The 22,641-nt window shown below is 44.7% G+C and overlaps 1 protein-coding gene across 50 annotated transcripts in view; it reads right to left on the bottom strand.

Annotated features, from left to right (window-relative positions):
- Positions 1-22,641, bottom strand: part of ANKRD6 (ankyrin repeat domain 6) — a 193,671-nt gene that overhangs the window by 75,981 nt on the left and 95,049 nt on the right. For 6 of the 50 annotated variants that reach the window (XM_070225284.1, XM_070225289.1, XM_070225306.1 and 3 more), the window contains exon 1: positions 480-1,153. The exons of 35 other annotated variants lie outside the window; for them this stretch is intronic. The gene's annotated coding sequence lies outside the window, so the exon portion shown is untranslated. Of the gene's footprint in view, positions 1-55; positions 1,154-22,641 lie in introns of those variants that run through there. 9 more of the 50 variants (XM_070225296.1, XM_070225303.1, XM_070225325.1 and 6 more) reach the window with 5 other exon arrangements.

The following is a 22,641-nucleotide window of genomic DNA, read 5'->3' as shown; positions in this document are numbered from 1 at the left end:
AATGAAATAAATGCATGATCATAAATATGCAGTGAGCATCCAGAAAGGGATTTACCTTCCTGAGAAAGATTTCTCGGCTTCCGCCCAGCCCACTGCCCCATTTCCATTGCGCTCCAATTTGCCAACGCTTTTGTCTCTCATCACTGATGCCAGAGGGCCACACAGCTGCTTGGTCTGTGATGCGATCGGTTTTCTTTTTATAGAAAAAGGTCTAAGAGGTTTGCTTTTGCTGATTTCTTGAGGCTTTACAACAAAGTCTCCTGATACCAATATCCCAAAGCCACTGCATTCAGTCTCAAAATAGGTAAAATATTCTGGAAGAGACATGCAAACAAAAGTCCCAGCCAGGCATTATGCACAACCCACCCAGAGATGGTCCACAGGCACCCAGGACTGGTGGTTAGGGAGCACCTTCAGTTACAACAATTAGCTTTGCTCCTACTGCTCCAAACCCTGTGTTGAAGAGAGACTGTACTCACATCCGGGGGTCTGTCCTCCCCGTTCTACACATCGTGTTCTGTTGCAGTCAATTCTTCCCTGGAGAGATCATTAGCTTCCTAGGGCTGTCATGCCCAGTGGGTCTGCAGTGATTTACGTTACAATGCTTCCTGCCTTTTTCCCTTGAGCTTCCTCTGCCAACACTGGCCAAATCACATCTAAAAGCTTATTAAGACATCCTTCCAGCTCGCAATGTTTTGTGTCTTCCTAGTCTGATCGTCACAGCTTCTGAAAGTCTCAGGTCTTCAGATTTTGTTGGACTGCTCCCTCCTGCCGGCAGAGGACCTGTAACACTGCCCTCATTGAAGAGTCAGGGAATAATTCACAGATGGGCGGAATGCTTTTGAAAGATGCTCAGATGACAGAGAAACCAAGTTTGCATTCTCTCAGCAGTCATGCACAGAGAAGAGATGAATGTGCTGGTTCTAAGGGAGGTAGGATGCAGCAACAGTCAAAATCTGTAACGAACTGCCTTTATCATACCAGTTAGGGAAATGCTCACTTTGTGGGAGCTCACAGAGGAGACGCAGACACTCCACCCTCCTTGGCAGAGAGTTCCAGCACAGTGACTGCAGCAGCGCAGGAGACAAGGGGCTGGCTGAGCAGCTGTTCTCGACGTTTGTAAACCCATAGTTTATCTCACAAATCCTCCTCTGAACAGAGTCTCTGCAGGGAAGGGGGAAGGGAGCAAACAGGGAGCAAAGCAGCTTCAAGTGCTGTCCACAGCACTAAACATCATAGGTGTCTCCTCGGACCACTTGTTGAGGAAACAGAAAACCAACTTGCCAAGTGGAGCGATCATAGAAAGGAAGAGGGTTTTCATTTTGACCCAAGACAATATCACCACTTTTTCCTCATTTCTAAAGCCAGAATTGTTGGTCCTGGAGATGGGAAAATAACTCTACTCTGTCAGTGCAAACCCCCTGAGCATCCCCCCTGCCCAAGGCCTCGCCCCCACTTTCCTGAGGGTGTGGGCTGGGACTCCACTTTGACCACTATGTGGCTCACACCAAGGCCAGGAAAAGAGCCAGGGACTCAGGCAGTGTGCTGCAGAGATGGAACTCCACTGGGAAGACGAGTGTCAGCAGAAGGACACTCTTATTTTCACTACACCACACTCATACTAGTTCACGCCAAAATGGTCCCTCCTGGGACACTGCAGTCATCATGGGAGGACAAGTGAGGTTAGAAAAGAGATGAATGTGACTCACTCCCTACTTTGAAGAATCTCATCATCTGGCCCTGAAAAGCCTTGATCAGGGCCCAAAAGGCCAGATGCCAGAGAAGGAATGCAAACCAAATGCGACAGAAGTATAAAGCAAGAGGTGGTTCATTTCCCAAAGCCTCTGGGACATTTCCTCCTTCTGAGAATACACAGTCCACAGGGAGGGACCCTCAACACAATACTATCCATGACAGGACAGCACTCATTGCTCACAGAGCCTGCTGTCCACCAGGGCTATCTGCAAGACAGAAACCATAGAGGTAGAGATGCGCCTTTTGGGCAAGCCCACGACTCATTCTACACACCCCACTGCTGCAGAGGAACATGTATGCTTATTTCCTGAGCCACGTCAAGTACAGTAACTATTCTCTTCTGAATTTGACAGGTAATGAATCTTCGAAATAATCACCTTTACAAGAGGCATATAAAGGCTGTGGCAGTGAGACCTGAATGACATCAGAAACCTATGGCATACCCTACCATCAAGAAAAGCTGCTAACAAATGTAAAAATGATATCAGAGGCATAAGGACATATCACTGAATAAAACTGTGGCTGACAGGAAGCTGTGACGTAGAGACCTCCCCTTTTCACATAGGACAATCATCTCTTGTTGGCTGCTGGGCACTGCTGGGTCACCAGAGCCCCCAAGTTGGAGCTGGACACAGATTACATAGCAAACGACCCACACGCTCAAAATCCAGACCAAGAGTCATTGCTGAGCCTCCTGCTGCCCCATCTTTCCCCAGACAAGATGAGCACACCCTCACCTGTGTTGCTACAGTTTTCTTCAAGTTCCTCCTATGGACTGAACTCTGCCCCCAAACTTCATACGTTGAAGCCCTAACCCTCAGTGTGACCGTATTTGGAAACAGGGCCTTCAGGAGTGTACCCAGTGTGGTGTAATTAAGGTAAAATGAGGTCATAAGGGTGGGGCGCTCAACTGATAAGGATCAGTGTCCACCATGGAGTCTCTTCTCTCTCTCTCTTTACCCCGCAACCCCACCTGCTCAGAGGAAAGGTCATGTGTGGACACAGAAAGAAAGTGGCCATCTGCAAGCCAGGAAGCGTCCTCACCCAAAACTGAACCCTGCTGGACCTTGATCTGGGACTTCCAGTCTCCAGAACTGTGAGAAAATAAATTCCAGTTGTTTAAGCCCTCCAGTCTAAGGCATCTTGTCATGGCAACCCAAGCTGACCAAGACAGCTCTCCCACAGTAACTGCTGGCATGGGCTCAAGGTTGGTCTTCCTGGTTAGACTGGACTCCTTGAGGGCGGGAACCCTGTTTTGGTTATCTGGCACATAGTTAGGCTTTAATGTCCATTAAGTGGATGATAGAAAAACTAATAATCAATCGCTTTTTCTAATCATTAACTGGTCTTCAGGAGCCTGTGGATCTCATAAGAAACAGACGAGGTGCCAACCAAGTGAGCGAACTTTATTCCTTTCCCCACAGACGAAGCAGGCTATGGCTCCAGAAGCTCCAAGAGATAACAAACAAGGCATGCAGTCATTTTCCTCTCTCACTTCCTCCCAAAATTGAGGACCACAGGTCCTGGGGCCAGAAGAATTGCTGATCTCAAGACAGCCCCTACACAGTGACACAGATCTGTCAGCACCCAAGCGTTGGACAGCACCACAGCCACCCCAGGAATTTTCTTCTCACTACACTCAATCTCTGCCGGGTAAAACCACAAATGCTAAAGACAAAACAAAACAAACAAAACCAAATTACAATAAAACCAATCCTCAGAAGGTAGTCATGATCCATGTATTCATATCTCGACTCCTACCCACTCCTGAAATCTGCTTTGATCTGGCTTCTTTCTGCCCCCAATTTTCCTACTAAACCGTTTGCTGTTGATTTTGTGGTATATTAAGCATTTATTGAAGAGATGGGCACAAAGAACTATGGAAACTGGGAGAGAGATCTTTCTTGCTTGATGTGCTGGGGCGAAAAGAGGGTTTTGTGAGGTGAGAAGTGGGGGAGGACACAACAGAGGAAACAGCAAGAGCACAGGCAGAGTGGTCTGCAAGTGCGTGTCACGAGCAGGAAAGAGACTTTCGCAGCTGGAGCTTATAACACATAGGCAATGACCGGAGATGAGGGTGCAAAGTCAGGCTGTGGAAAAATTTTCACATCATGCCAAAGACACTGGACTGTACCTTGTCCTTGTGATGGGGAGCCCTAGAAGTTGGTAAGCAGAAGAGAGACTAGTCAGGTTTTTTCCCTACTTGGAGGTCAAGCACACAGGATTGGATTAATTATAATGATGGGTTCATGCTACACTTTCAAGACTGAATGTCTGTGGCTTGGTTTCTCTTCTTTCCTTCATTTCTTCTTTTATTCCTTCCTTTCTTCTTTCCTTCTTTCTTTTTATTTTAATTAATAGACTTTATTTTTTAGAGGAGTTTTAGGTTTACAGAAGAACCGAGCAGAAAGTACAACTTCCATATAGCCCCTCACCCATATCCCTTCCCCTGACGCCCCCCCAGTTTCCCCCCTTGTTAACATCTTGCATTAGTGAGGTACATTTGTTACTATTGATGAGTCAATATTGATAAATTATTATTAACTAAAGTCCATGATTTACATTAGGGTTCACTCTTCCCGTCATTCAGGTCCACGAGTCTGCACAAATATATGACACGTATCCACCATTACAGTATCACACAGAATGGTTTCACTGGCCTGATGTTCCATCTATTCACTTCTCCCTCCCTGTCAACCCCTGACAAGCACTGATCTTTTTACTGTCTCCATAGGTTTGCCTTTTTCAGACTGTCATATAGTTGGAATCATACAGTATATAGCCTTTCCAGACGCACTTCCTTCACTTAGCAATATGCATCTAAGGTTCCTCCATGTCTTTTCATGGCTAGATAGCTCACTTCCTTTTAGCGCCGAATAACATTGTCTGGATGCACCACAGTATGTCTATCCATTCACCTATTGAAGGACATCTTGGTTACTTTCAAGTTTTGGCAACTATGAATAAAGCTGCCATAAACATCCATGTGCAGGTTTTTGCAGGAACATAAGTTTTTGTCTCATTTGGGTAAATACCAACGAATACAACTGCTGAATCACACGGTAGGACAATTACCAGCTTTGTAAGAAACTGCTATCCTGTCTTCCAAAGCGGCTCTAACATTTTGCATCCTCACCAGCTGGTTCTACATTGACCTAATTGCCAAATGCAATGGTACCTTTCAGTTCTTACCTGTATGATTTCTTTGTTGCATTAGGCCCTGCTACCACCCCACTCTTTCATCACACTTCCTACTCCTTTGGTTTCTGTGACCCACTCTCTCCTCATTCTCTCACCATCCCTTGGCCTATTTCTTTCTCTCATTCAAGGGCTCTTCTTTCACTGGTCCCTTAAATGTTGCAGGTCCCTGAGATTCTATCCTTCGTCTTCTCTGCTCATTTTCTTCTCCAGAAGATCTCAATACACACACACCCCCCCTGCCCAACACTGGCTGCCCACATGCTCCTCTGTTGCCTAGATACAAACTGCTTCAAATCTTCTTTAGCCTTAATCGCTTTCTCTGAAGCTCCATATTTTAAACACCCAACCAATTTAACAAACGTCTTACTTGGATGTCCGCTATCAACATGTGTATGACCAAATCATCATCCTTCTTTCTAACCCCATCCCTTTTCCTGTGTTCCCATCTTGGTGAGGGGCTCCATCTTTCATCTATCTGCCTGTTTCCCTAATCTGGAACACTCCCCTCATTCCTCTTATTCTCCTTTCCCCACCCCCACAGTCAATAAATTACCAAATTCTCCTGATTTGAGACAGCAAGACACAGAGATTAAAAATGCAAGCTCGGAAGTCAGATCACCTGGGCTCAAACCCCAGCTCAGCCACTTACTTTGGGCAAATTTCTTAATGATTCTAAGCCTGTTTCCTCATGTGTAAAATAGAAAGAATAACAATTACTACTTCACTAGGTTGTATCAAAGATTAAATGAGATAATACAGGCGCTGTACAATGCCTGGCTCCTGGGAAGTGCTCAGTAAACATAAGCATGGTTGTCTGGCTACTACTTAAAGGTTCCTCCATCTATTCTCTCTTCTCCAGTTGCACTGCCACTGCCTTGATTCAGGCTGTCATCCTTTCTTACCTCAACTATCAGTGGTCTCCAACTGGACAGTGAAGATGTTTCTTGGAATTCTGTTTGTGATTGTCTAACCTTAGAAATTGGGATGAGAGAGGTGAAGTAGGTTTCAGCTTTTGTAATGGAATCTGCTTCTGTAGCTCAGTCTTTATCTAGAGGAAAAGTAGAAGCCAAGGCCAGGATTCAGACAGTGAGTGTACTTTGGCTCAAAATGTATCCTCAATAAAAGACAACTTTATAAAAGTCAACACAATCTGGCCAGATTTTTGTTGGTGTTTCTTAAACTTGACCGTCAGGAAAGACAGAGCCACTGAGCCAACAGTGGTTAAATTCTCTCTCCTCTATCTGGGCCTCAGAGATCACTGGTCCAATGAGAGATGAGCTCCCCCTTCTGATGTGTCAGTGTTAGAAGAAAGGGACCAACGAGAAACTAACCCTTCTCCTCCACCTGGTTTCAAGACGGCAAAGATGGAGAAGAGCAGCTGAGCTGCAATGCAGGAAGAGTCATTAACACCGTGTTTATCTGCCAGGCAGTGGTTTGCTGGGTGGTAGCGCCTAGGTGTTTGGTGCCAATTATTTTATCTTTGTCTATGGACCTCTCTTCCTCTGGGCCTCTTGTCAAAGAGCATTTTATGTGAACAGAGGGTTAGGGGTGACTAATTATAGGACTGAAGTTTACATGTGGAAGCTGTTCTGCCATGTTGGTCTCTCTGCTTCATATCCTGCCCACCCCCTCCCCAGACTCAGTGTTGTGATCACTGATGTCAGAATGTTCTTTTTACAACAGAAATGCCATAGAGTTCCTCTTCTGCTTATAACCCTCAGTGGCTCACATTCCCTAGATCAAAGTCCAGTGATACACAAACCATGCATGGTCTGCTCTCAGCCTCAGACTCCAACCACCTCTTTTTCCAACACCTCACCCACCCTGCACCCTGGCTTGGCCACAAGGGTACACAGCACACCTTAAAAGCACCATCCTGTCATTTTTGCTTAGAATGCTTTTTAGATCTTTCCCAAACTCCTTCTTATCCTTCAAACCTGATTCAAGGTATCCTCTCAGAAGATTCTTCCAATGCTACTCCGCCCTCCAGGTCCCCGGTGACCAAGATCTCAGGTATCCTGAGCCCAAACCCCAGCCAGGCCACTTACTTTGGGCAGCTTACTTAACGAGTCCAAAGTCATTTCCTCACGTATAACACAGGATGAATAACAGTTTTTACTCACTGGATTGTTGCTAGAAAGACTGAATGAGGCCAGTACAAAATAATGTATGTTTTTCTCCCACTGTGGTACTTACAAACTGAACTGCAATTGAGTGATGTCCATATTCTTGGCCTCTCTTCCTACCTTCTGATTAAAAAGTCTTCTCCGTTTACCTCCCCTTCTAAGCAGACTACCCTAGCCAGAGAAGTTCCTGGGCTTTAGGATGCAGAACTAGAGGAGAGGCTGGAGAGATCGGAAAGGAGAAGGCTGAAGGCTGACTTGTCAAGAGAGGCTGAGCTAATCTATATAACAGAGAGAGAGAAACAGACAGAGAGAGGGAGAGAGAGAGAGAGAGAGAGAGGAGTGCCACGAGGGATGGAGGATGGAACAAGAGTTTCCCAAGGGTGGCGGTAAACAGGCTTCTGAACATTATGAATGTGAGAGAATTGGGGAAAGAAAATGGGATGCGAAAATTGTTTCTAGGGGTCTATGAAGCAGGTTGCCTTTAATTTTTGAGAACAAGTAAATGATTACTGTTTTTTTTCAAATTATTTTTGGTCTTTGGATTGTGCTTCTTTGAAAACCTCCATAAAAGCACTAGACCATATGAGCCTGAAATTCTTTAGGAGGAGCCTAGTTTACAAAGCCTTTCCGCTAAGACTCAGCTTCTGCAGCACAGGGGCAGTGCCTCATTCCTCTGTGCAAATCCAGTGCAAGCACGCAGCCTGGCATGTGAACAATAAGTGCTTGTGAACAAAAAGTATACCTACGCTCATCCAACTGGATCAGGAACTCCTACAGAGCAAGGACCTGCTCTTATTTTTTCACGTGTCCAAATAAATTAATGAATGCTGCAGTGAGTTGAATGGTGGCACCCAGAAACAGATGTCCATACCCTAATCCCCAGAACCTGTGAGGATTAACTTGTGTGACAAAAGACGTGATTATGTTAAGGACCCTGAGAGGAGAAGCTTATCCTGGACTATCTGGGTAGGTCCTAAATGCCATCACATGTATCCTCAGAAGAGAGACAGAGTTTCAAAGCAGAAGAGGAGGGGCCATGTGACCCCAGAGGCAGAGACTGGAGGGATGTGGCCACATGCCAGGGAACACCCAGAGAAATCAGAGGACGGAAGAGACAAGGAAGGACTGTGTCCTAGAGCCTCCAGAGGGAGTACAGACCAGCTGACACCTTGATTTCAGACTTCTGGCCTACAGAAGATGAGAGAATAAATTTCTGTTATTTTAAGACACCTAGTTTGTGGTAATTTGCTACAGTAGTCACAGGAAACTAATGCAAATGCATTATACATAATGGATGCTCAATAACTCTTCATCAATTACCTGTCTGGGTCACTTACAATCACAGGCTGTGCTTCCTCTTTTAAGTCACTCACACACGCCCACGCCTTCATGGCTGAGAGCCAGGACTCCACTCCGTCACTTCAACACTTGCAAATGCTGTTGTAACCAAGCGGTCCCTCACTACTGTCTGAGGGACATTCAGGTTCCAGGGGCTACGAGCATTCTACTGGCTACATAGTCCTCTAAAATGTCCTTCGCTCATTCCTTCAGGAATGAGATAGTACAGTAGGGAAGCACTTGGTAACAGTATGATGCCAGCAAGAGAACCTGGCTTATGCCTTTGAGGGTGGAGAGCCACCGTCACTGGGGTCTCTCCAACTGGCAGCCAACTCAGGCTGAGTACTCTGTAGTCTACCCACAGGAAACACCACTAAACTGAAAGAAAGCCACGTCAGGCTGTCAGTTCCCAACTCTGCAGACAAAAAACCAAAACATGTACTTGCCCTCCTAGCCAGGAATTAAGTGTCTGAATGCAACCCTGCAAACACAATCCAAATACGGCAAAGGGAAGCCTGTGATTAACATGAGTGTCATCTGCTCAGAAGTAAACATCAACTGTGACGTGCCACTAGAATTTGTTTTGCCGCGTCATTTCTTCCTCTATATTCCTGAGAGGACAGAGGCCCTCTCTCAAGTCTAAGACCCTTCAGGGAGACCACTCAAACTCCCCCAGCCACACACAGATTGATTCTGCTTATCAATGTCTGCCATGAGACCCTCCGGAAATGGCACCTTTGCTGGACCTGGTTTTCGTTGCACGGGTCCCATTTTATTCAATCGCTCTGTCAACAAAGTATTCCTTAACATAACAGCCATTGGACACTAGAAATTCCAGATACTATGCTGCACGCCACCCCGCCTTCCCAACCCCCATTTCCCCGAACCCACATGACTTTCTGCAAGAACTCTTTTTAAAATCCGCGACTCTCAGCAAGCATGTCTAGGTTAGATGTGATTTGCTGGTAATACCGTCCATCACCTACAAGAAGAGACCAACGGTCTGGAAACACCAGTACCACTGTTCGCAGTAGACGACATACTTGGATCCCTCATCTCAATTCCCTTCCGAGGGTATCTGAGGCAGGACTAGGGAGAAGCAAGGGGACAAGAGGGTCTTTTTAAATACTCCACCCAGAGTGTGTTTCATGACCCTGGGCAGGTTATATAACTTTCTTGGGCCTTAATGTCCTCATCTGTAAAATGGGGATACAGTGGTAGCTATGATGTCACAGGGTAGCTAAAATGATTACTCGTGGGAGTGGATGACAAGCACTGACCAAGCATTTGGCACAGAGGAAGCACTCAGGAAATACCAGGTGAGCATGTGTGCACCAATAAAGTCAACAGGAGGCTCAATACTCTAATTAGATTTCCAAATCCTTCCCAACATTTAATCCTTCCTACTTCTCCTACCTTCACCTCTTCTTTATATTCCTAGGGGCTGCCCCAGGGAGAGTCTGGTCCCTTGGCCTTACTCAGCGCACAGCATGACACAGCGTTTGGCTTGAGCGCACAGCTTTGCTGGGATCAAGTGCCCCTGCAGAGGAGAGGAATTAGGACTTCAGTAGAGCCAGCCGTCCAGGAGGCTCTGTGGTTCTCTCCCCATCACACACCAACCACCAGACGTGCACACACAATATGGCGCTCAGGAAGATGGACTCTGACATAGCAAACTTCGACCCCCAGGAAGGTGAGGACCTACTAGGGGGAGGGCAGCCTTCACAGGAATGCCCTTCCTGAAGTCAGCTTCCCTCATATTCAGCGTCTCCCTATCCCTGGTTATTTCCCAGCCAAGACTTTCCCTAAAGCTGGCTATTGTCCATATTTTAAGTTTCTGTCATAGATTAACCATGAGCAAGTTTGGTCCACTAAATTCTTTCGCCAATAATTATATCACGTGACAAACATCCAACTGTCATCATCATCAGTTATTGTGCATTATTTGAAATTAAAATTCTGCCACATCTTGACAAGGAGAAGAGGTTCCGACGGTGAAGGCAGCAGGAACAGAAATGACATTGACCTTGAATTGCTTATTACACGCCCAGAATTAGCCCCAGAGATATTCATTCCCGAGAGTTTTAAATAATCTTAAAATAGTTATCTCCCTCAGGATTTTCTCATTATTTTCACAGTCAAATTATTTCCACAATGAAAATGTACTTAATTAGCTGAGCTTCTGCAGTCTTCAGGAGAGAGGTCAACCTGAGAAGTCACAAAGCACAAGACCCCTGCGTGTGCGAGCCCCCGTGAAGATGTGCCCTCCCTCCCCGCTCATTTCGCAGAGCAGGAGGCTGCCTTTCCTCTTCAGCAAACGGGGAATCTGGATTCGTTCTAGTAGGTGATGGAGCTTTCGCTCTCGGGCTTAGCTCTTCCCTGGGACCCAGTCCTTGGGGAGAATCCACAGACCCTCTCCTAGGTGGATATTCCTGTCCTGACGGCCCTTCTGGAAGGTTCTCCCAAAACGCTGGGCGAGGACAGAATCGTGCATTCTCCAACTTCAGGCAGATCACCTCTCTGATGATCATTCATCTGTGGCCCAGTGTCCAAACAAAGAGCATAGTAGGAAGAGGGTGGCAGAGGAAAAAAGAAGGGGGGAGGTGGGGAGGTGGGAGGGAGGACAGAGGAGGAAGGACAACACGAGGAGGCAGGGAGCACAGCAGTGTGAGGCGCAGCTACTGACGGGGTCGGGGGGCCACTCAAGCTCAACCCCTCCCAATTCCCACCCCTTCCCAAACCAGAAGTGTTCCACGCAGCCCAGTCTCTGCTCATCAGATACTTGAATTAACGCAGGGACTCCTTTTGACAGAACATACTTATTACGTTTCCACAGTCTGTATCAGTTTAACAACATTTAATTTTAGAAGTAAAGCCAGAGGTGGAGAAAACTTGAAAATAATTATGCATCTGTATATATTATGTAAGTGTGTATATATTCATTCTTCCTTTTTAAAATTTACAATATACAGAAAAGTGTGCAAATCATAAGTGTATCGCGTGTTGAACTTTCAAAAACAGAACAGACCTGTGTAATGAGTGCCTGATCGAGAGGAGAAAGGACCAGTGTCCCAGAAGCCCCCTCAGGTCCTTCTGATCACCGCCCACTAGGAGCAGCCCTGCCCTGATTTAAAATCTCGGATTAGTTTTGCCTGTTTTTGAACTTTACATGAATGGAATCAAATAGGATGTGTCCTTTGCTGCCTGGCTTCTTCCCCTCCACATTTTACTTGTGAGATTCATCCATACTGTTCTCTTAGTCATACTCCTTTCATTCTCACTGCTGTACAGTGTTGTAGCATGTGAATATTCCACAATTCACCTGTCCATTCTTCTGTTGATGGGCTTCTGGGTAGCCTTACATTCTGTATATTGACAACAGTGCTGCTATGAACATTCTTATCTGCATGTCTTTTGGTGAATACACATACATGCATGTGTACCTAGGAGTGGAATTCTTGGGTCATAGGTATGCATATATATCTATGTTCAACTTTAGTAGATGTCTCAATGCAGATTTCTTACATCCAGATGTATCCCGTCCGTCTGTGTGAATCACACAGGACCTGTGAGAGTCCCAGAGGCAGGAGTGGTGGGCTCTGGGTTTCTGTCTATGACTCATCACTGAGACGCTATACCTCAAAAAGCCACAGAAGAAGAATGAACCTTTAATTCTAGTTTGCTTTCGTTATTTTTCATAAGTATTTTAGAGCAAAAGAATATTGCCTGAATATTGTTAACTGAAAAATTACCAGCAGAGGAGGCTGCTGAAGCTAGCACAGCCCTCCGCTCCAGGTCACCAGCAGCCCTGCCCTCCACCACAGAAACAAATCGCACCACCCACTGGGCCTGCATCACCGGCCCAACTGATGGAAAAGAGAAGACACCAAGAACAGCATTTCATTTGGGCCATGACTTGTTTTTATCAAATTAGACTTAACAAGCACTTGAATGTATTCCAATGATGGGAGATGGAAATGGAAACATCACTTTTGCTATGTAAAGCCTGTGTTCTCTGGGCCACACCTTGAGACTTGGTATCACCCTCCTTGACAACAACACTGCTGGCCACTGGACAATTTTATCAACATAATACAAAAGCTACAGAGGAAAAAACCCTTCAGGAGCCTATCTTCTAAAACACTGCCTTAGAAACTACTTTATTTTTATGATTTGAGAAGAAGACAAGAGTTTTCAAGTAAAAGTCCAGTTAAGTCATACCATAAGAGTCAGCAATTCCCCTCTGAGGTATATACATACTCAAGCAAACTGAATACTCATGACCAGACAAAAACTTGTATACAAATGTTCCCAGCAGCATTATTCATAATAGCCAAAAAGTGGAAACAACTCGAATGTCCATAAACTGATGAATGGACAAACAAAATGTGGTATGTTCATACAGTGGAATATTATTCAGCCAAAAAAATGAAGGAACTACTGACACGCTATAACTTGGATGGGTCTTGAAAACATTAAGCTAAATAAACGATGCCAGACACAAAAGATCACATATTGTGTGTTTGCATTTACACAAAATGTCCAGAATAGGCAAATCCATAGAGACAGAAAGTAGATTAGTGATTGGCAGGAAGGGGGAGAGGAGAATGGGGAATGGCTGCTAAATAGGTATGGGGTTTCTTTTGGGGTGATGAAAACGTTCTGGAATTAGATAGTGGTGACGGTTGCACACCTTTGTGAATACAGTAAAAATCGCTAAACTATAGTTTAAAAGGGCAAATTTTATGGTATGTGAAATATAGCTCAATTAAAAATAAAAGTCAGGTTAAGTGCCAGGGCACTGAAATCAGACAGACATGGACTTGACTCCAATCTGCTGCAGGCATTATGCTGTGGGCAAGTCATTTAAGCATGCTAAGCCTGTCTCCTCCTCTGTAAAATGGAGATAATAAAAGAATTGTCTTGCCCGGTGGCGCAGCAGTTAAGTTCGCACATTCTGCTTCTCAGCGGCCAGGGGTTCACTGGTTCGGATCCCAGGTGTGGACATGGCACCACTTGGCAAAAGCCATGCTGTGGTAGGCATCCCACATATAAAGTAGAGGAAGATGGGCATGGATATTAGCTCAGGGCCAGTCTTCCTCAGCAAAAAGAGGAGGATTGGCAGTAGTTAGCTCAGGGCTAATCTTCCTCAAAAAAAAAAAAAAAGAATTATCTCACATGGCTATTGTGAGACTCAAACAAGGTACTAAAGTGTTTGGCACAGTGATAACACATGTAAAGTGCCCAATGGACTACTGCTGATGTTAAAGTGACAGAAATAGTGGAAACTGGCTCTTAGCAAGTGTCCCTTTGACATTCCTGGGATATACTCACCAATGATTTCTATCAGGCTCATTAAGGGACATAATTTTCTGGGGCCCGCCCCGTAGCCACGCAGTTAAGCTTGCACGCTTCACTTCGACAGCCCAGGGTTTTGCCTATTCGGATCCTGGGCATGGACATGGCACCGTTCATCAGGCCACGCTGAGGCAGCATCCCACATTCCACAACTAGAGGGACCCACAAGTAAAAAAATAAATATACAACTAAATATACAACTAAATATACAACTGGGGGGATTTGGGGAGAAAAAGCAGGAAAAAAAGGATATAATTTTCTATATAATATTATATAAGGAGTTAAACTGGTGAAGTTTGCTGTTCAGTCAAAAGGGGGAAATCCTGCCATAAAGGAAGAAATATCAACAAGCAGAGAAACAGAGACGGCACGAGTTGTTTCCAGAGTCCTTGGGGATGAGCTGTCAAGCAGCTGCTACCAGGGAGCCCTTGCTGGCTGAGAACCAGCTGGGCAGGGTGCCACCCCTCCAATACCCCCAGAGGCCTGGGAACAAGACACCATGCTTGATGGCTTCCCACTCTACCCCTTCGTTCTCAAGTATGAGCAAGGTCATTAACACCACGGGCTGCAGGCAAAGAAAAGGCAGGTCCCATGGGCCTACCTCTGAATGCTGCCTCCTGCTGGAGGTGGCATGAGAAAGGTGTGATAATGGGAGTTTCCCATCTCCAAGATCCAATCTTGCCATATCAACCATTGCCCCCTACACCTGCCTCAATCTGTTGTGGAACACATTACATGTAATCCCCCAAATGACAAGTTGTAACAAGATCCTTCTAGTTATCACTCTGAGCAATGCTAGCAGTACCCCATAAATCGAAGTTTCCTGAAAATTAATGTTTCAGGGATGGCAGTTCAAACTTTATCCTCTAATCACCGAGGACTGAAGGTTGACTGCATGGGGTGTTCCCCTTCAGGGTCCTCGGGGCTGCTTGTCTTGGTGAATGCCAATCACAGCGAGAAGATCCTATGCAACATGGGCTTCCCGCTATTGTTTCCTTGTTTTCTTGTCTTTTTTCCTAAATATCCTTTGATGCAATTAAAAAAAAAGTCATCACATCACTTTCAGCTTTTTTTTTTCAACTTTTGGAAGATCACTGGCATGTTGTACTGTTCCTTTTTCAGAAATTATCTACATACACGTGAAAAATTCTGACTGTGCAAACATTTCTTCCCTTAAATTTTCATGGCTTTGTTGGGGAGTCGACATAGCTGCTAAAATCAGTTAGCTAACATTTTAGAGAAAGATTAATTTAGGATCCACTCCTCACTGGTTATTTTACTGAGGAGAAGCTACTTCACTTCTCTGAGTCTCAGCTGCTTCCTTTGTAAACTGGGCATATTATCTACTTGATAGAATGGTTATGAAAATTAAGCAAGATAATGTATAAGAAATTATCTTAGAGAAATAAGATAACTTATATAGAACGTATATAACACCAGCTCTTAGTGATGGTCAGTAAATGGTAACCACTATGATTATTGCTATTATTGTTATTAGCTAAGAAAACCATGTTTGACTCGAGTTCACTGCTGCTTCCCTTAAGATTTAATCCATCTTTTGGGGTTTGAGATACTGTGAAGAAACACCTGGCCTCTTAGGAACCCTGTGAATATATCTGTCACACAGGAAGTTCTCGGTTTAAAGGAAATATTTCTCTGACCTCCTCCTGCAAACAAAGTCTCACGGAGAAGCTTGTTTTGGACGCCTCTTGTGTACCACTTCAGAATTCTCTTGACTCCACCTTGCTAGCCACTTCTGCTACCACCAGAACTTCTGACCGTAGAACTCCACAGCACCTCGCCTGGGATGGAGTTTCCCTGACACTACGGAGTGGGGCTCCCTCAGGAAACGCCTTGCACAACCCATAGGTGTGGGGAGTTTACACAGACAGAGCACCCTGAGACTTGCCATAGGGAGAGATGGTGGGCGAGTCCCAGAATCGTGAACTCGCCAACTCCCCTGAACTTTGTGGGCCCGCAGAAGCAGCTCCCTCCCGCTAGAGGGGAACTCCTCTTCTTGCCCGGAGACCCACAAAGACCTCACTTGAGGCAGCTGCCTCTAAGGTGATGCTTCCTTTCCTCAAAACCCTTCCACCCCAGCTGACAATTAGGGTCAGGTTTCAGGACAGCCTGCAGAGAAACAGTCTCTGCTCTTGCAGGAAACAGCTTCAAACTGAAGGACTTTCCGGTTCCACTGTTATGTACAGATGCAACCAGGGAGACACGTGGGTAAGGGAGGGTGGATGGGTGAATGTCAGGCTAGATCGATGAGAACTGATCCACACAGGAGCCCTCCCCTTTAACTTGTGGTTTAGAATCCTGGCACAGACACCTGAAGCTGGTCTTCATATATTGGGATGGCTCCTTGAAGCCTGGGCACAACAATGGCCTACAGTAAATTAAATGGAGATGCTGCAACCACCTTGGCAGAATACTGAGGAAGGAGTCAAAAGGCTCATGGGTGGTACAGTAAATTTACTAAGAGAGTGCAGAAGATCCCACTGTCTGACCATAATCTAGGAGGGCCAAGAGGTCACTTCCTTCACTAAAGGTTAGGTGTGCCAGCGAGGGGCATGGCATCATTGAGAAGTCCAATGGTTCTCTTCTCTGTTGGCTGGAGTTGACAGTAGGCAATGCTGCCATGGCAGTGGGCTCTTTTGAATTAATTGGGGATGGTAGGATTCCAAAACAGCAGAGGCCAGGCGGTGACAGTTAACTATCAGAGGCTAGATGACTATAAATACCCTAACTGACAGCAAAGGCCAGAGTGGTAGACAGGGTGCTTTGACCACTGGGGATCTGTGGCAGTGGCTGATCGGCCATGGGCAAGATGGGTGCAGGTCTGACTAGGGTGTTACCTGACTTGGATAAAAAGGAGAGCGAGCGAGCTGGAGAACAGAAGGCTCCCGTCAGCTGCTGTGATGCACGGGCTCCCAGGCTACCAGCTGACAAGAGACTAGGGCTCCCGGGGAAGAACCCTGGAACACCACCACACAGTTCACACGCGGAAGACTTCACTGAGCAAGAGGACCTGCAGCCACTGACTAGGAACATTGGCACAGGGGAAACGGAAGTGCTAGATCTTTCAAAGACCGTTGGATATGGATCTGAGCTGACCCTGACCCCACGGGACCTAAAATGCTGGTTCTCCAGTTGGAATGGAGGTACGTGGAGTCCGGGTGACAAGTGGAGTTGTGGCCACGGCTGTTTCACAGTGGGTCTAGTAGGCCCACAGGGGCATGTCACGTTCTTTTCCAGCCTCCAAGCGGATAATTCAGACAGACATACTTAGACGCCAGCAGAACCTCACAGTGGTTCCCAGAGGAAGAGTCAGGGCAGCCCCCCCGTAGAAAAGGAACACGTTATAGATGTTATTTTTCTTACGCCTGTAGAGCAAAACATACTATCTCATCCTTGGAATAATAGTTGGCAGTCTAAAAACGTAAAATAAAAAGTAGCACATTTTCCTTTACAAGCTGCTGTGAAGGAACATTCGCACCACTTCTGCATTTCGTCATGTCTGACATTCCTTGCATTTCCATATTTAGTGACCTAAATTCTGTCCAGTATAGGCAGGCTCAACATAAAACACCATAAAAACCTCAAGAACAAAGAGACGTTTGGCAATTTGATATGGAGCGATTAAAAGTTATTCATTGGGGCAAATGAAATCCCCCCTCCCCACAAAGTTACCTTCTTTTTAAGGACCAGAAATGGAAATCTGTAGACAAATAGAAAAAAAAAGACACCAGTTTCTAAAATTGAAATTAAAAGGCTAAAACTAGGAATTTGCTGTGATGCTGAAAGCCGTGCCAGCAGCATTTCAAATACCAGCCAGGTCCACCCATGGGGTCAAGCTTCAGTGGAGCTTCCAGACTAAGACAGACTGGGAAGAAAGACCTGGCCACTCACTTCCAATAAACCGGCTGTGAAAACCCTATGAGTAGCAGTGGAGTATCGTCTGATACAGCGCCGGAAGGAGAGAGGATGGCGCAAAAAGAGCGCTCTGCTGCACACAGGGTCACTAGGAGTTGGAATCAACTTGACAGCACTAACATCAATAATTAGGAATACCTTCAACCTAACTTTCGCCTTTCCAAGAGTAGGTTGCGAAGAGATTTAGCACTAAATTACTATACTGATGGTCTTAAATAATTTCAGACGTCAGAACCGATCCAAACAGTGACACAAAAGATTCCTGAGGATCAAGAACCACATCCTACTTTTATTTATCCCTTATTTGCCTTCACAGTGCTTTGCACAGAGTACTCATTAAATACTTGGTGAGAGCCATGTCTCTACGACAAGAGAGCCCTAGAAAAGTGGTGCCAGGTACGAGGACTTCTAATGTCAAAAAAATGTAGATTTGGTATCCTCTACTATCTCTGCCTTCTATTCCTCGGGGTGATCAAACAGTTGATGAGGTGAAGCTTCTCTTCCTAGAAGTATCTCATAGCCCCAAAGCACAGAGATAAATGAAGGAAGAATGGCAGAAGATCACCACTGTGCATGGTTTAATGATTTAGTGGATCTTGGCAATGATCATCAACAGGTAATGACAGCACAGAAAGGGACAGCAGCAACTAGACATATCCCTTTTGCTGGAAGGACATAATACAAATAATCCTTCCCACCCAAAAAAGAGCCTGACTGACTAAGCCTCTAGGAGATCTAACTATCAATTTATAGGAAATATAAGGAACAGAGGAACGTTAAATGACACCACAGATGTTTCCCTCTAACTTGATTTTTTATTTCTAACCTGTCTCAGTTTTTAAAATTATATTTGTAAATATAATAAAAATACATTACTGGGACTGAGCCAGAGGTGCAGCGGTTAAGTTTGCACATTCCGCTTCAGTGGGCTGGGGTCCGCTGTTTCAGATGCCAGGTGCGGACCATGCACCACTCATCAAGCCATGCTGTGGCAGGCATCCCACATATAAAGTAGAGGAAGATGGGCATGGGTGTTAGCTCAGGGCCAGTCTTCCTCAGCAAAAAGACAAAAAAGAGGAGGATTGGCAGTAGTTAGCTCAGGGCTAATCTTCCTGGGGGGGGGGGTGGAAAAGAAGAACACTACTTGTTGGGGATATTTATATAAATTGTTTTAATGTTGATTTTAATAACAATCATAGTAGCAAAAACAGTCTCACAGAGTATGGTTTAACTTTTATCCAAAATAAGACAAGTGGGGCCAGCCCAGTGGCATAGTGGTTAAGTTCATGAGCTCTACTTTGGTGGCCCAGGGTTCACAGGTTCGGATCCCAAGCATGAACCTACACACTACTCATCAAGCCATGCTGTGGCGGCGTCCCACATACAAAATAGAGGAAGACTGGCACAGAGGTTAGCTCAGGGACAATCTTCCTCACCAAAAAATAAATAAATAAAATTTAAAAATAAATAAAATGATGTAGAAATATATATTTTTTAAAAAACCAAACAAAATAAGACAACTGATGCTGCATTTTCAAAATTCATCTTCAATCTATAGTAGCGAATTCTAGTAATTTATTTTGTAAAGTTAAATTTACCTTTCAATGAAAGAAATGGATTTCTAGATTCAGGAATTTCCTATACATGGATCTTCCTTAGACGGTCAATTAAATTCAAAATGTTTGATAAAATTCAAGAAGTGTTTGGGGGCTGGGCCCATGGCATATTGGTTAAGTTCAATGTGTTTCACTTCTGTGGCCTGGGTTCACAGGTTCAGATGCCAGGTGCAGACCTACACCACCCATCAGCCACACTGTGGTGGCAATCCACATATAAAGTAGAGGAAGACTGGTAGAGATGTTAGCTCAGGGCTAATCTTCCTCAGGAAAAAAAACCAAAAAACAAAAAAGGCGTTTGGTGATCATTTGTTATAGATGTACAATATCACACATGGACATTCTTCATTGATATTGGTTATAGATTATGGAATATGTCATAACAATCAGTTGAAACTCTATTCTTCCAAGCATTATTTTTTCCCTTCTGATCTTATCTACCATTGAAAAACATGTTGCTTTTCTTGACATGAAAGTATTAAGATCATTAAAATACCAAAGATATCAGATAAATCCACATTTTTAAAAAGTTGGGGCCAAACAGGCTTCTTATCTCGTGGAACATTGGGAGTTCCCACATTTGACAAGACTTTTTCCCTGATAATCATCATACTTCAGTATGCCATAACTATTGCTTATGATCAACTTCTACTTACACAATAAACAGAAAAATCTCAAATTTAACAGATTAGCCTTCATGTAAATTCATAACTTTTCATATATCACTAACCCTACTGTTTAATTCTTCTGACTTTTTTTTTTGGTGAGGAAAATTGGCCCTGAGCTAACATCTGTTGCCAATCTTCCTCTTTTTGCTTGAGGAAGACTGTCACTGAGCTAACATCTGTGCCAATATTTCTCTATTTTGTATGTGGGATGCCACCACAGCATGACTTGATGAGCAAGCTGTAGGTCCACACCCAGGATCCAAACCTGCAAACCCCAGGCCACCAAAGTGGAGCGCACAAACTTAACCACTAGACGACCAGGCCAGCCCTGTGCTGACATTTTTTTTCAAAGCAAGACATTCTTGATGAAGGAAGCAAAATGTTTACATTCTTATCCAAGCTTCTTCATCTTGTGTAAATTAATAAGAGAAACCTTAACTAAATTGGAATTGGGAAGGCCTCTGGGAGGAGCTCTCATGCCCCGCCACACATCATCAATTACACCCAACAGGAAAGGACAGAGGCTTCCACCTTCAACAGGAGGCAAAACTACCATACTACTGAAGGAAGATTTCTCTCCCCACTTGGCAAAGGCCAGCCAATGAAAATGCCACAGGGCAGGGGCTGGCTCGGTGGCGCAGCAGTTAAGTTCACACATTCCGCTTCTCGGCGGCCCCGGGATTGCTGGTTCGGATCCCAGTGTGGACATGGCACCGCTTGGCAAAAGCCATGCTGTGGTAGGCGTCCCACATATAAAGTAGAGGAAGATGGGCACGGATGTTAGTTCAGGGCCAGGCTTCCTCACCAAAAAGAGGATTGGCAGTAGTTAGCTCAGGGCTAATCTTCCTAAAAAAGAAAAGAAAAGAAAATGCCGCAGAGCAGCCAATGAGAAGCCATTGCTGACCTGAAGTGTTGTTTCCCCCCAGTGGACTTCCATTTAGAACAGCCCCTTCATACTTCCCCTTTTTCTCTATAAAAGCAGCTTCACTCCTTTCTTTTCCCAAATTGCCTATGGTTTGCCATAGCACGCACAACGTGAATTGCAATTTTGGCTCTTCCAGAATAAACTCATTTTGAGTTTAAAATAATAGGCGAATTTGCTTTTTAAGTTGACAATCTTCATGATCACTCTAGAATGCTTTCCTGTCAATGTACCCACACCATTAGAACATGCTCAAACAGAAAATTTAAATAACCAAACCACATTTGCTGTTAATGTGCCTGGATGCTACTTGCTGGCGTCATCGAGTCCATTCCAACTCCTAGTGACCCTGTGTACAGCAGAGTGGAACTCTGCCCAGTTTTTGCGCCATCCCTCACCTTCCAGCGCTGTATCAGACAATGCTCCACTGCAAGTCACAGGATTTTCACTGACAATTTTTTCAGAAGTGGGTGGCCTGGTCCTTCTTCCTAGTCTGTCTTAGTCTGGAAGCTCTGCTGGAACCTGCCCACCATGGGTGACCCTGCTGGTGTTTGAAATACTGGTGGCACAGCTTTCAGCATCACAGCAACACACAGCTGCCACAGTATGACAACCACCAGACAGGTGGCGTGGTTCCCTGACTGGGAAACAAACCTGGGCCATGGTGGTGAGAGTGCTGAATCTTAACCAACTAGACCACCAAGGCTGGCTCTGGAGGTTACAGCAATGTCTAATTGCTATAAGAGTTTCTAAATGTTTACTCTGTACTTGTCACAAACCAACACTACGCTACCCTTTGAGAAGTACTGCTCTAGAAGACAATGATGTGATTTCTTCAACAAAAAAAATCTGCAGGAAAAAAAGAGATGGAAGAGAAACCTAGAAATTAAGAAAGACTTAAGTGACTTATCAGGCAACTGCTCTTCCTTGGATTCCAATTAAAATGAACTTAAAACTTTTATGTGACTATCAGAAAAATGTGAATAATTACTGAAGATTTTGTGATATTAAGAAGTGATTGTTAATTTTTGAAAGTGTGATAAAAACATTGTGGATATGTTTTTTAGAAGAGTGCTTTTCGAGATATCAACTGCAATATTCACAGATGAAAGGAATGACATGCTGTCTGGGACTTACCACTAAGTAGCCTGGGACCGGGGGAGAGAGGTACGGATGCTTAGCCATATTGTGAAAATTGCTGAAGCTGAGGGGACCGGTACAGAAGGTCCAGTGTGCTATTCTTTCTACTTTTGTATGTGTTTGAAATGTTTTATAATAAAGTTTTTAAACGATTGAGAAAATACTGAGTGATAAAACCTACCATGAATAACTGGTATTTGATTATTGATCTAAAGACATTCAAAAAATAGGACATATACTATGTACAAATATCCAGGTCATGGATAATGGTTAGTGAAGTGGTGGATTCACTGAAGACCCACAACAACTCTGAGACACCCGTGGTCCTTGACCTCAAGCTTGTTTTAGGGTCATTCTCAATTTTTTTAAACCCAAGTCCCTTACGGTGTTTTCTAAGTATTATAAGTAGTCTGGAAGACGTTTGTTGAGACTTTTTTACTTTGCGTTACAAATATAGGTACCTAGAATATGCATCAACTCTACAGTCTGCCCCCCTTCACGCACACATGCGCGCACACACATTCATACACATCCCCTTTCTCTATTGAACATCACCATTTCAGGAGATCCGTCAGGTTCTA

The sequence above is a fragment of the Equus caballus genome, chromosome 10 (assembly GCF_041296265.1).
Source record: "Equus caballus isolate H_3958 breed thoroughbred chromosome 10, TB-T2T, whole genome shotgun sequence".
Classification (NCBI taxonomy): domain Eukaryota; kingdom Metazoa; phylum Chordata; class Mammalia; order Perissodactyla; family Equidae; genus Equus; species Equus caballus.
This window is presented reverse-complemented; position numbering and strand designations above follow the sequence as displayed.